Source organism: Buteo buteo, chromosome 2, assembly GCF_964188355.1.
Source record: "Buteo buteo chromosome 2, bButBut1.hap1.1, whole genome shotgun sequence".
Classification (NCBI taxonomy): Eukaryota; Metazoa; Chordata; class Aves; order Accipitriformes; family Accipitridae; genus Buteo; species Buteo buteo.
Window position 1 is genome coordinate 41,098,675 of NC_134172.1, and position 14,073 is coordinate 41,112,747.

Here is a 14,073-nt window from a genome sequence, read left to right on the forward strand (position 1 = left end):
ATTTTCTGTCTTGAAAGATATAGGGTATCTTTCGCTCTTTTTCTAAAATCTCTCTAGAAAATGGTGGACCTTCTCGTACCAGTAATTTTCTGTAGCGAAAGAAGTCCCAGCTACCTACTGTGTGGGAGGAGAGGCTCTAAAATGTAAACAGGCTAATACTACACCACACCATCGGATAGTGATGAAGCCGCAAGAAAGAGATGGTTGGAAGGGTGCCGGTGAAAGGTTGCTTCAACTCGAGTAGAGGAGAGAAAGTTGTCCAAGTAAGTAAGTGAAACGGAGAAGCAGATGAGAAAATGATGCTGAAGCTTCCTCAGCTGCAAGAATAAAAATGAAATTTCCTTGAATAAGTGTTTTGTAATTGTGCTCTCTAATCCAGGAAACTATGCTAGACTCAAAGCAGAAAGTTGCAATATTCAGGTTAAGGGCCAAAACCCCCTCTGAGACTGCACTTTCTATCAGGGCACTGGTAAGGGCAGACTTTTAATGATTTTTTTCTGCTAACATCGCCCTGTCTTTCACAGACAACTCTTTAAGGAAGTGTTTTAGCATAAATAACATAATATGCATTTTTGAAAGTAACAGAGTTTTAAAACTCTGTTATGTTATGTTATAAAAATAATTTAGCAACCAAAATGCCACTGCCATTTTATTGAAGGAGCTGTCCCATGACCTTCCATCTCTTTTCTTCTGCGTGACATTGAGCGCTGGCTTTTAAAGTTATCCCTGCCAAGCATTTAGACAGACATTGATTATTAGGTAATCTCTTGTTCCCTGCTTCACTTCTAGGAAATGCACACATTTTCATTTCTATTATTTAGCAGGTTTTTTCAGCAATCTTTTTAAACTAGGTAGAGACAGCTTTAGCAAGCAGCAGTAATATGTAAGTGGGATAAATCCATCTTTCAGAAACTTACACTTGGTCTTGTATGTTTTCTTGTTATTAAGGTTAGCTCTCACTCTCTTTCTCTATTTAAAATAAGCAGTCTTGCATTTTTAGCTATCCTGCCAATATAGTTTTAAGTTTAGGGTGTCAATTTTTACTTCTCACTCAAAATCTGATTCATTTATTCTCCATGAACTTGAAATCATCTTCATAATGTTTAGCCATTCTGGCTGTAAAAAATCTATGAATTGAAAAAGGCATGATGCATCGCTTCATAATGCTTAACAGTAGTGTTTTTTTGATAAGACAATTAATAATTTTTGTCTTATTTATTTCAAATAAAATAAGCATTAAAATTGGTCTCCAAGAGCTCTGCAAGAGTAATACTTCAGTCGTAAGACAGTCAGAAGGGTTATTTTTACTTGGATCATTTCAGGGATATGGTTTATCTCACAGCCCAACATCTAGTTGTGTCGGCACAACCAGGGGGAGGCAAACTGTGAAGTGGGGAGTGGGAAGGAGGAAATAGAAAGTTTCTTGGCTGCCAACTCCTCTGTATCATTTAATGAGAACTTGCATCCCTCCCTAATATTTTTGCACCAAATCCCTTCTACCCCCAAACAGGGGCCCTTTTCATAAGATGACCAGCTGGATTGACTGGGGAGGGCAGGTTAGAGCCTGGGCTCTACTTCCATTAACGTTTTTGCAGTCAGGATGCAGTCTCTACCACAAGTGATATGTGCTTTTTCACAGCTCTCCCCACACATCCACAAGGTGAGATGAAGTTTTTCCCTGGTTACTGGGAACGAATCACAAGGTAGCCAGCTCATCACACTGTAACTCATTTTTTCTTTATAACATTTAGCCATAAGAACAAGGCAGAAGGAAAAGCCTTTGCTTTTGTGTTGCTTTGCAGTGTGGTTCTCAGAAAAGCATAGTTTAATCTGACTCGTGAGGTATTGGTCACCAAGACTAATTTTGATGTGGCCTCAGGGTTTCCACCTCTCAAAGGTACTGATTTAATCACTATTTGCCCTTCACAGACATTTGGAGGAGAAATTTTACAGTAAAACTCATAAGAATGGCTTAACCAACAACATGTAGGGCAATGGTGATGAGCATCACAGAACAAGCCACCTGTGAAACAGCTGAAAATACTTGCTTATGGATGCCATTTTTTTTCACATAGTGGGCACAAACAGCTGGCTGTTACACTGTCTTTTCTTCCTGGTAGGTTGTTCCTTTTAAATTGCAGACATGACTTTGGACACATAAAGTACTTTTACTACCACTGGTTATGAGAAGCGCAGGGAAGAAAGAACTTTTCAGAAAGGAACAGCACAAAATCTATTCCCTGTAGAAGAAATAACAAACTTTCTGGCATTTAAAGAGCCTGTAGAATGGCTTTAAACAAAGCTGCAAAACATTGGAGAAACTTTATTAAGTGCTGATGACACTTGAAACTTCTTGCAGCAACCAGAGATTCACAGGAAGATGATGCTATCTTTGTGTTTCTCCGTGAAAAGAACATGTAAATATGCGCATAGTTCATTACTTTTAAAAGGCAGATTACCAGTTAATTTTGACAACTAAGTAGCTCCTCACAAATATGCAACCATTCAGGCATTTGCTTAACTTTCTGCAAGTGTTTCTAAGCCCACACTTTTTCAGGCTCTTTAAATCAACGGAGAGCCTAACAAATATTTTTTTTTGGAAAACCCAAGGAATTCCTTGTGTTGTACCACTACCACACTTTTCACTTAAAACCAAATAACAATTAGACTTAACTGTGAATATTTCTTTACTATTACCCCCATTTTGTTTGATTCCTTCCTTATGTAAGTGGAAATGAATGTTGATAATTAAATGTTGCAATGCTATTACTGGCCACTGCTATGCTGAGAGATGTTGGTCTACATCACCTAATCATTTTCCAAACCTAGTGTGGTGATTCACCATGAAAATTATTCAGAGAGAGTTTTCCCATAATAACTTTCACCAGCTAGCAACATTATCACAGTAGCAACAAAACTAGCTAGATCTGTTCTGGTTCCTATTGCTACAGTATACACATGTGATGTATATAGATACACTGTCTCTCACATTTCTAGCATAGTGTGATATAAGTGACTCAACCAGATTCATGTTCTCCTGTGGCAGGTGAAATACATTGCACTAAATGATCTGCATTTACTACCAAGTGACAACACAGGGATGTGGACATGTGGCATATCACGGGAAGAATATTACCACTTGCTACATTCCCAAAAGACAGTGGGAAAGACACGTAAGGAGCCTTAGTTTCTCAATGCATAGAACAGGCCTTTGGGAATGTGAGTTTAACACCAACATGTACAGCCCAAGTAATACAGGAGACAGGTAGAGATGCAGTCTGGCCAAGGTAAGACCAGACCGTGACTGAGCTGATACCGAGAGTGCATAATTTCTCTTCCTCATAAAACTAACAAGCTCTTTGACGCATGCTGTTGCAAGCAGCTTTTTGATTCCTTGCAGACTAAGATTATGCCGCGTGTCTTTTCTAGTAGTTATAGTTCTTCAGCAACTATAACTAGAATTTGATCCTGAACACGTGTGTGTAAAAATGAGTTTTTAATGATTATATGCCATGCATCTATAAAAGTTTAATATGCTATATTAAGGTTACAATACTACTGACCACTCCTGTTTTTCATTGCCCTCTTTTATTCTGGCACGTCTGAAACTACAGCTTGATCCACAGTCTACGGAGATCAGTAAGGGTCTTCCCTTGGCATCAGAGGGCTTTGGATCAGTTGTGTCAGTTCCTCAAGACAAAGACCCTACCCTTTGAATTTATCAGTGCGTGGTTTACATCTGTAGCGCTCAGTAAACGAGGTGAGATTGCTGGGTCAGGGACAGCCTGTTGCGAGTTCATAACTGTTCTTAACTGCACAGTGGAGACCTTGCTCAGATCATGGTTCTACGAATACAACGAATAATAAATGAAATTCAAACTCCGAAACTATGCAATTAATTTCCATTCCGGAGAACTAAGAGAATCCAGCAAGAATGGATTCTCAAGTACTGAGGTGACCAACATTTGTAAAATACACCAGCATGCAAGCTTTTGCTGAGTAAACTACAAACTTCCACGCTATTGCAGAATGACTGTCAGTTCCTGCCTCATAAAATCTAAATGCAAGGTTTTTTTCAAAGAGTTAATCAAAGTACACCACCAAGAATAAGTCATTTCAAGAATTACCATCAACGAACTCATTTGAACCCTGCCCAGCTGCTGCCTGCAGCTTCAAACAGATGCAGCGTTCATTCCAGGCACTCTCCCATTCCTTGCTGTCCACCACACCTCTCTGGAAAATGGGGACACCAACTGTTACAGCTACAGAGAAGTCTGCAGAAAGGTTGACACCAAAGATGTGTTTTTCCTTTCTTTTCTAATTTTCTTTTCACTTTTACAAACAGTGGCTGGTATATGTTTTGGCAGGCTTGATTTTAGATCACGTATGGTTAAGGGCCATAGATATTACAATGAAATAGTAGTTTTGGTTTGTTTATTTACAATATGTCTTTTTTCATTTAGACTTTTTCTATCAAATGAAAATCTCTCTGCCCACAGACAAGCTGTAGTAACTTTCAATGGGAAAGTAACTTTCTATCAGTAGTTTTTTGTGTCTTCACTTTTAAAAAAAAGTATTATGAAAAGAGCTGCAAAACCCACCGTTGCTTGCAAAGAAAAGAAATTGTAATTGATTCCTACCACAGAGTAACCATTCTTTAATATTTGCACTATTCACTATGAGTTCATTAGTGTATCAACAGCACATCCCGTGAATCACACCATAACATTGTCAAAGCTTTTTATAGTAAAATAGACTAAGGGCAGAGGATTCGTGTAAAGGGATGAGAATGTAACTCACACATTAGTCAGTGATTGTGAATCAAAATTATTCTGGGTAATTAAGTAAGTCTGAAGGTGTTTAAGTACACTAAAAGAGAGCCAAGACAGTGTAAAATACTTTTGGGCTAAAGAAAGCATAAATCACACTAAATTGCCCTAGAATTCAATCCAACCACCTTTTAAGGTACAGTACTGTGTATATCCATAAAGCCAGCTACCACAGGCTCTCTGTTGAATATTTTAATTAAGGGGATTCTGTCAAGGTATTTCTCACTATTAGGAGAATATTGTATACAAAACAACTAGAGATGGGTGAACTCATTTTACCTCATTACAAGCCCATTCAAGACCATTTCTAATAATGAAATATTATTAACATCTTGTTGTTTTCAGAAGATGATCATATAGAATAATATTTAATGATAAAATAAGGGAAGTAGAAGAGAAGGAATGAGCATGGGAAAACAAATATGAACAATGTGAAGAATGGATTAGATAATACGGACAGAGGATCTGAAAGGAATACTAGTAATACCTTCTACCCATGGTCCAAAGAAATAGCTGGCACATTAGGTAGCTGTGCGTTTCTTCTTACCTGCTAAGTTACACTACAGTCCTAATTCTTACTCAAAAAAAAAAAAAAAAAAAAAAAAAAAGAAAGGGTCTAAATTACATCAAAGAAATATCTGCAAAGTCAAGCTGGCTCTGCAAAACCTGTGGACCATAAGAATAATGTAAGGTGTTCACAGACATTGAGTTTGCTCAAGACTAATGATAATCCCTTGTGAAATGCAAACTGAAATTTGTTTGCCTACCAAAACAAGGCCTTTTTCTTATCCCCCTTCCCATTCACAGACGCAGGCATGTGTTGGCTTGTTATTGTAGTTTATGAATGTTGGCCTTTATTTCTGTGAAATTGGTGTTATCAACTTCATTTGACAAAATGTAAAATTGTATGTAAAGCTGACAGACTTGGAAAAAGTAAATTAAAAGGAGATAAACATAGCTTTATGAAGCTGTGTTCTCTTAAATAGTTCTTTTACTCTGAAGGGCTACATAATTACACCAAGCCATATGTGTGTCTTTTTTTTCTTTAGTATATATTCCTGAAACTGGACAAGTGCTAATAGCACTGCTCAGGAGAATGACATCTATCATCCAGAAAGTTCTCATTATAGCTTACTTTATCAGTTCAATGATGAAAAAAAAATCAGCTATAAATCAGAGTCTCCAATTAAAGTTTTAGCTGAACTTAAAATAATATTCTAAGGTCTGATCATAAAAGTGTGGGATTAGGCAAAAGCCAGCCAGACTAAGTGTCACTGCTTCTTCACCTGGAGACCTACATGATGAATTATACTGTTCCCACATAGCACAGGACAGGCGGAATTTGAAAAACACATCCCATAGCACATAAATCATATGATATAAAGTAAACACTCCACAGGTTATGGGTTTTAGTATTCTGGAATCAAGATTTCTTATGCCAATTGGTAGCTTTTTATGCTCTTCATTGGTCTTTTAATAACAAGCTATTTGATCTTTCTATCTAATTGCCCTCATGTTAATAATTATGCAGGGTTAGGAAAGCTCTAATTCTTAACCGTGCATATGGGAGGATGTATAGTTATGACATCCCTGTAAAATCTTCGTGAGAAAGACGTGACCCAGGGCAGTGCAGAAACTCTCTTGGAAGGGCTGATGAACTGGGCACAGTGCCACACTGAGGTAGCTGCCCTTGTGCCAGCTTGCTGTGCCAGCCTGGGTGGTCGCCATCCCTCAGAGACAGAAATCCTCCCTAGAACCCCTTGCCTGAGGGTGGCAGAGGAATTTCTAGCTCCAGTGTTTTTATGGGCTCCATTTTGACTACCTCAGAGTGTGTCACAGTCTTTTCGTGACTTGCTGTTTCAGGCAGAGAAGCTGCCTTTTGCAGGTGGTAGGCTGAGGCTCTGTGGGACTTGCAGGACTCCCTGAGAGTCACCAAGTAGGGACTTGAAGCCCACATCTCCGTATCACACACAGGAATGATAGGAACATTTTTCCTATTTACTGTGACTCTGACAGTTCAACAACGGTGGAGACAAGCAGACATACTATCTTGCGAAAGCTGGCTGAAGACTGCTGTCTTTCTACTTATTCCAACAGCTCCATGAGGCAACGCAATGGGTACAAATGTTTTGTGGACAATCACTCTTTTTTTGTTTTCGAAGCATTTCTTCAGGCTGGGCTGCTTCAGTCGCTGCTTTGCTAAGCAGCTCCACAAACACTTGCACAAGAAAGGTGGAGGGGCAGAGACTGATACGGTCTTTAAACCATCTGCAGTATGGGAGAGGTAGGAACATGTCAGACTCGCTTTGTTTCTGAGTAATATGTTGGAATAACAAAATTCTTTTGTTCTTGTTTGGCCACACCGGCTGTTGCATAGGGCAGTTGGGAGTGGAGGGCGAAGAGAAAATTTCTTCGCCTTCTCCCTGCCTGCACGGGAAGCTGAAGTTCCCGGTCGGCAGCTTCTGCTCCCCCCTCATTCCCATGGCCAGTGGCATGGCTGTGCAGCAGGGAGGCAGTGACTGTTTCGTTTCCCGCTAAACATAATCAAAATCTTGTCTACCGTGTGGAAGACCATGTCCATTTTGGCTGATTACGGAAGGAAGGATCTAAGGAGGAAGAAGAGGCCAAGGTGGACATAAATGTCAAAGTCGTGGGTAATCAGCTGCTTCAGTCATACTCCTGTTTGAAGACGCGGGGTCTGGGGGACTCCTGTGTTAGCCCTGCAGTGCCTAGGAAGCCACCTTTTACACCCTGGTGCTGGAAAAACAGGTCTGGCAGGGTACTGGACTGCCATGCTCTGGAAGAGCATGGGGCATGATTTTCCCATTTTCCCATTTCCTTATGCTTTTCGATTCACTGTGTGAAGAACGGGGCTGCAAGCACTCAGGTGTGCTTGGGAGCGGGTTGGTTTCTGTTTCTTTTCTGCATGCTGCTCAGGGGTTTGCACGCTGGCCCCCACTCTGAGGAGAGATAAACACCAAGAGGGGAGCTTGAGGTGCTTCTCTTCCTGCCCCGTTCCTCTCAGCCCCTCCACACACCCACTGCTTGTTGCTGGTAAAAAAACCCAACAAAAAACCCCCAAAGTCAAGCCCTTTCAGCCGATTAAACTTTTTCACCCAGCCGTTCTTGAGATGTTATTTCCCCTTACAGTTAATATTTGTCAGCATAGTTGCTACTAACTCTCCGTGCAAAATACACTACCTTTTCCGTACCCTGGTGTTATTCAGCATAAACCCTATTTCACTTCGCAAATGCCTTTTCCTTTCCCCTGGATGGTCTTTTCTGAGCCGAGGCTCATCCTTCCCTTCCCTCCCCGCCCCCGACAGTGGCAGAAAGGCCGAGGGGGGCTTTCCCCTGGCTTGTGCAGCCCGCAGCTGCCTGGTGCCCCCGCAGGGGACCTGGGAGGGCGGCGGGTGCTCGGCCCCGCGGCGTGGGGGAGCGCTGCAGGGAATTCAGAGCAAGGCAGGGCGCAAGGCTGGGTTTGGGAGAGCCCCGTCCTGCCTCTCTTCTCGGGCTGGTGGTGACAGTGCCGTGACAGGAGCCAAGCGCTTTACCCGAGGACAACCGTTACCTTCTCCCCACCCGAGTAAAAGCGTTTTCTGCTGCGCTGCCCTGCCTTCCCCCCAGCGCTCCGGCTAGAAAAGCTAATACTCGCTTGCGCCAACCCCGCCGTTGCCTCCGGCTCCGGCCAAAATCACGGTGGGCACCCGGGAGCGGCGCGCGCCGGGAGAACGGCGCGCACGGCCGCGCGGGGACGCGGAGGCGCGTGGGCGCCGGGAAGCCGAAAGGGGCGCGGATCGGGCCGGCTCCTCGGGAAGGAGGGCGGCGGGGCGGGGGGGCGGCGAGCGGGGGCGGCGGGAGCGCCCCGAGGCCGGCGGTGCCGGCCGGGCCCCGCCGCTTGCCGTTCCGGTGGCGGACACGAGGTGGCTCCGCGCGGGGTGACCCGCCGCAACCCCGCAGGCCGCGCCGCGGGAGGAGGGCGATCCGTGCTTCTCGTTCCGCCACGTTTTAAAGGCGCTCGCTCGTCGCCCGGCCCGCCGGAGGCCAGACGCACCCCTCCGGCAGAGCTGGAAGCTGGGCTCGGGAGAGAAGGCGGCAGCCCCAGCTGCCCCGGGAAGGCCGAGAGGCCTGGGGTGAGGGTGAAAGGCGGCCGGTGCCCCGGCAGGTCGGGACCTGCGGCTGGCCTCCTCCGTCCCCTGCACCTCCTCCCTCCCCTGTACCTCCTCTCTCTCTCCCCTGTACCCCTGTACCTCAAGCGATGGAGCGGGTGGCTGGTTTTCCAGGGCGAGCGTGCTTGCGGCTCCGTTTGAAAAATTACATGGCGAGGGGTAGGAAACGGGTGGGGTGACTAGGTAGGGAAAGGTGAGGGAGACATTGCGAAGACTTTCAGGGCTTTAAAAGTTGGAACAGAAGTTGTTTTTTTCCCTTGCTCCTTTGAGGTAGGCTATTTCTACGAAGAAAATTCTGCTCACATTACGAAAGGGGGATGTCAGGGGGTTTGACTGTCATTGAGGTTGAAATGAACTTTGTCACCCTGTTTAAATATTTAAGTCTCCTGACACAGGCAAATACATCACGAAGTGCTAAAAAATATATTTAAAAATACAGCTGCCTTTGAGATTAAGCATTCCTATTCCCACTGTATCAGTTCACTTTGCTCAAGCAACCCTGAAGTACAGAGTATGGCAGGAAACTGTGGACCAGGGAAGCAGCTCCATTATCAGAATCTGCCTATTTGTGCATTTGAAGTGGTAACACTTTGGTTTAGACTAATAGTTTCAGCCACTCTGTTGATTTAACTGATTTCCAAGAGGTTAAACATCATATTGATATGCATGTGTATCAGTTGTCTTTATGCATCCAGTCATACTAAAGACCTATTCCCTTAAATATTTTTATTATAGTTTCATACCATTTTGCATACTGGTGATATTTAGGGGATTTTTGGACTTTCTCATAACAGTCTTACCTTCCCTGCACAAACACAGGGTTTCCACTGCCACATTGCTACTCTGCTTGTATTAAAACTGCTAATTTAACTGAGAAATCAGAAAATGGTCTGCAAAACCCACTCTGTAACACAACCCCTGCTCTGGATGCAACATTAAGGAAGGTACTGGATGCACTTTAAAATGAAAGGTCATTTTTTTTTTAGATGGAGTTTGGCAAAATCATTGTTTGGAGAAACTGTTGTAATGCCATTCAGGGCAGAAACCAGCTTTATGTTGGTATGTTTTGACTGAGGTGATCCCAAAGGGCAATAGCCTGCTGGGCAACTGTGAGTGTGGAAGGCTGAAGCTGGAGGCACTTGTGCGAGTGGGAGCCTTCAGTCATAATTTATCTCACGGACAAACTGTACACACCATATTGACAGCAAAGACAGACTTTCCATTTATGTTCACCCTTTCCCGTGGAGGTGGAAGGACTCACGATCATCACACTGGTTTCCTCTCTTGTGGGCCTCACAAACCACTGTCTGTGTGGCTGGAACTGGGGGCTGGAGTGGAAAAGGCTGCAAAGAGCTGAAGGAGACCTCACCTCACACACATTGGTGGAAATGATACCATAAAGGTAACGCAGCCCAGTATGAACAGCAAACCTCCATTTTCCCAATGGTTACTGAACCACCAGGTCTGACCCCGTGCAGATTTGGTTGTGGTGGCCTTAACTGGTAACACAAACAGCTTCCAACTGCTAAATGCATGAAGAATACTACAGAGTCCCACAGCTGATGAGAAGCGAGTCATTTATACAGCCTTACAGATTGCTTTGTACATTTCTTGAAGGCAGAAAATATACAAGACAGTTTGTTCACAAACTTTTCTAGTAAATCCTCCCGTATGTGAAGAAGGAGACGGTTCTGGTTGTGTTTCTGTCCTTACAGCAATAGGGCTATAGGGGCCTGATTCTGAAAAGTGCAGAGCATGTGCAGCACCTGCCAAGATAAACGGGGGCTGAAGATTCTCTGGGGTATTGAAAAAATAATCACTCCGGTTTCCCTACTACAGTTCTTTTTGGAGTCTGTGACTATATAAACCATACATCACATCCTGACATTTATGTCCTTCAGCTGTATGACATCACTTGTCACTTAATGTAAATTTGCTCAAGCTATACAAAAGCCAAAGCAGCTCCTGTGTCTGAAACCTGAGCTCCTGGTTATGTTAAGGAACATACTGACTGACTCATAATTTTTTTGCTCTTATGTTCAAGCTAGTGAAAAATGAATATGAAACCAAGAATTAAGACACAAGTTAAAACCTGCGTAAGAGGTTTTAAGCAAACTGTGCAAATCTATGTCCAGATCCCATCTGCTTTCAGTCGCAGAAGTAGTCAATGTATAAATAAGCACTTTCAATGAGCACAGTGGGGTGGGGATTCATTCAGTGTGACACCGATGTGTTTGATCTTTGGTTGGCCTGTAGGTATGTGCCCATGTGTGGGTAGTGTGGACACTCTGCATGACAAAGTGTATGCGTGACAAATATATTGGGTCATCGGTTTAAGCAATCTAATGATTGGGTGTATATGTTAAAGCTTTATCCTTCGTGAATAAAGCAACTCATGTTTTTAGTCTGCCACTTATACTTGTAAGGATATCTATTTCTCCATCCATCTTCTGGCTCGCTTTGGTTTCAGACTGTTTTGTTGTGAAGTGTTGCTTTAGGGATATGTGGTGGGATGTATGTTGTGGGATACGTGGTGGGATATATGGTGTGTTTGAGGTAATGAGTCTGTGGTCCTCCTGTGCATATCAGACGTGAATTCCTTTCTAGCTATGCGCACCAGCTGCTGGCCAAGTTCTCTCTCCTGCACTAACACGTTTCTGCACTGAGAGATACACTTTCTTCACATCTGGAGAGTAGCTGATGCAAAGTGTCATGATCACAGAGGACAAAGCAATCCCACAGATAATTCAGAATAGTCATATATATGGATTTGAAAATACAGGCTAAAATCTTGAATGTGACCTTGTTTTCAACAGGAAGCCAGCGGAGGAAATGAACTGATAGTATGACGTCTTTTCAGCAGAGAGGCTGCTCTGATCTAAGTCAACTTTCTTGAGATTAGCTGTTTCAAGCCTGGATACCTGAATGGTCTTTGTGAATTTTGGCCACCAAATATACATGGATTACTGTAAATGGAAATACAACCCCTACCCACAGAGGAAAGAGAGCATTTTTGAAAACAAGGGTGACTTGTGTACAAAGAGAGAGGTGTTCAAAGGAAGCCTGAGACTGGGCCCATCTGTAGTGATCTGAGAGGAGATGTTCTGGGAAATGGAGACACTGTTGTGTGGGTGATGGTGATGTCTTCAAAATCCTCTGATGTGGAATGCAGTATGTGATCACATCTATGTTTCTGCATGGATGATCTGATTAAAAGCATAGGAAACATTTGGGAGAGGACAGATGTGAGGAGCTCAGTAAAGAGGATAGCGGGAAAAGAACTAGGAAAATATGACAAGAGGTCTTCAAATAGGAAAACAGTAAAGATACAGAAGAAGTAAAAGTTAGATCAAATTATTTTGAGTCATGCATGGTTTGTTTGTGTTCATGTGTTTATTGGAACAAAAAAAAATTTGAAAAGTAGAAATTCTGTACTGAGCTCAGGAATCCCTATATATAAGACAGGTGCAAGCTGGGAAGGTGGTTTCAAGTCCTAGCTTTGCAACATCACTGTGATATAGGCACAGACAGCATGAAGAAGAGTTTTATTTTAAGCTTTGGTCACTGATGTAGAGAGGAGTGAGTGTATGTGCACATTTGTGCTTTTGTGTGGTGAGTACATAAGTAGAATAGCACTGAGTGAATTTACATGAAGTTTTCGTAAAAGCTGTGTCACTTAGATTTGCACAGCAAATGCACATGTGAACAGGGTTAAAAGTGAACAAAAATCCCTTAAGTTATTTTACTTAATTGTTATTTGAATGTGTGTACTGAAACAGCATACAACATTATATATTGAACAATGGATATGCAGGGGTTTTTTATGACATATCTCACTGTAGTTGCAGAAACCACAACTATGGATTTCCCAGCTTCTGTCTATGAGTCTAATTTCTTTGTTAAAACAATTCACACTATCATAACATTTTATATTCCTGATTTTAAAAAGGAAAAGGGAAAAGATTTGACAATACAATGTAAAGAATATATTTGGATTAAATCACAGACCTAGAGTATTTGAACCAATGTTTGCACACTACTGAGAACACATTGCCTCCTTTTAGACAACAGAGATTTTATCCTCAAAAAAAATTATGAGAGTGGGACCTGGGTACTGTCCAATATGATGATATGGAACGGAGCATCAGATAAGCTATTCCCCTTCTGATTTGATCCTGAGATGGGAGAAATTCAGTCAGTTTATTCAGTCAGTGACCAGGTGGATGTGGTGAGATTTTGGGGATGAATAGGTGAGCAGATATGCATATCTGTATCTGTTTCATATACAGAGTGCCTGAGCAAGTATAAAAACTCCAAGACACCATTCTTGTAGGAAAAAAAAAAAAAAAGAAAAAATGTTCTTAAGAAAACCCAGCAGCAATGGAATCTATTTGGTCTCAGGAAAACTCACTAAGGAGCATAGGACTGGCTTTGTCCACAAATCTGAGTTGGGGGTTTATAAGTGAGAGAGTCTTGGGGTGGGAGGGAACATGTTTCACATCATGGACATGGGATATCCTGCACTGCTCCATGACCTTGACACCTTGGTGGCTTTGCTTGGTCCCGAGAGCCCTGCCTTGGCAGCAGTTTTGGCTTCCACCAGTAGCAGTCTGGTTTCCATAACTGTGTTCCTTTCCTAAGGAAAACTGATTGTGGGCTTTATACAGCTTTGTAATATGTACTGATTGCCAGAATACCTTTTATCACTTTATACAGGAGAAGTGCATGAAAGTGAGGGAAATATCCCTATTGACTTTGGCTACATGATGTTTTGTGACAAACACCGTGTTTTACCAGCAAAATCACAAAGGAAAAAGATACTGGGCTTTCACAAAATGAAGCTCCTTGCATTTGGGTAAGGAAAGACAGAAAACTTTCAGAAGTAGTTGGGCTTGATCCAGTCATGGTTACTGCAAGCATAGATGAGGTGTGGGGTTCAGCACAGACTGCAGTCAGTGCCAGCAAATCCCACACTGCAGGGGATACGACGAGAAGTAAGTAGACCCATAGGCCCAGCCTGAAGAAGCTCATGTCCTAGTTCAGCTTGGCAGCTTCAGGGGCAGGATCCCACTTCA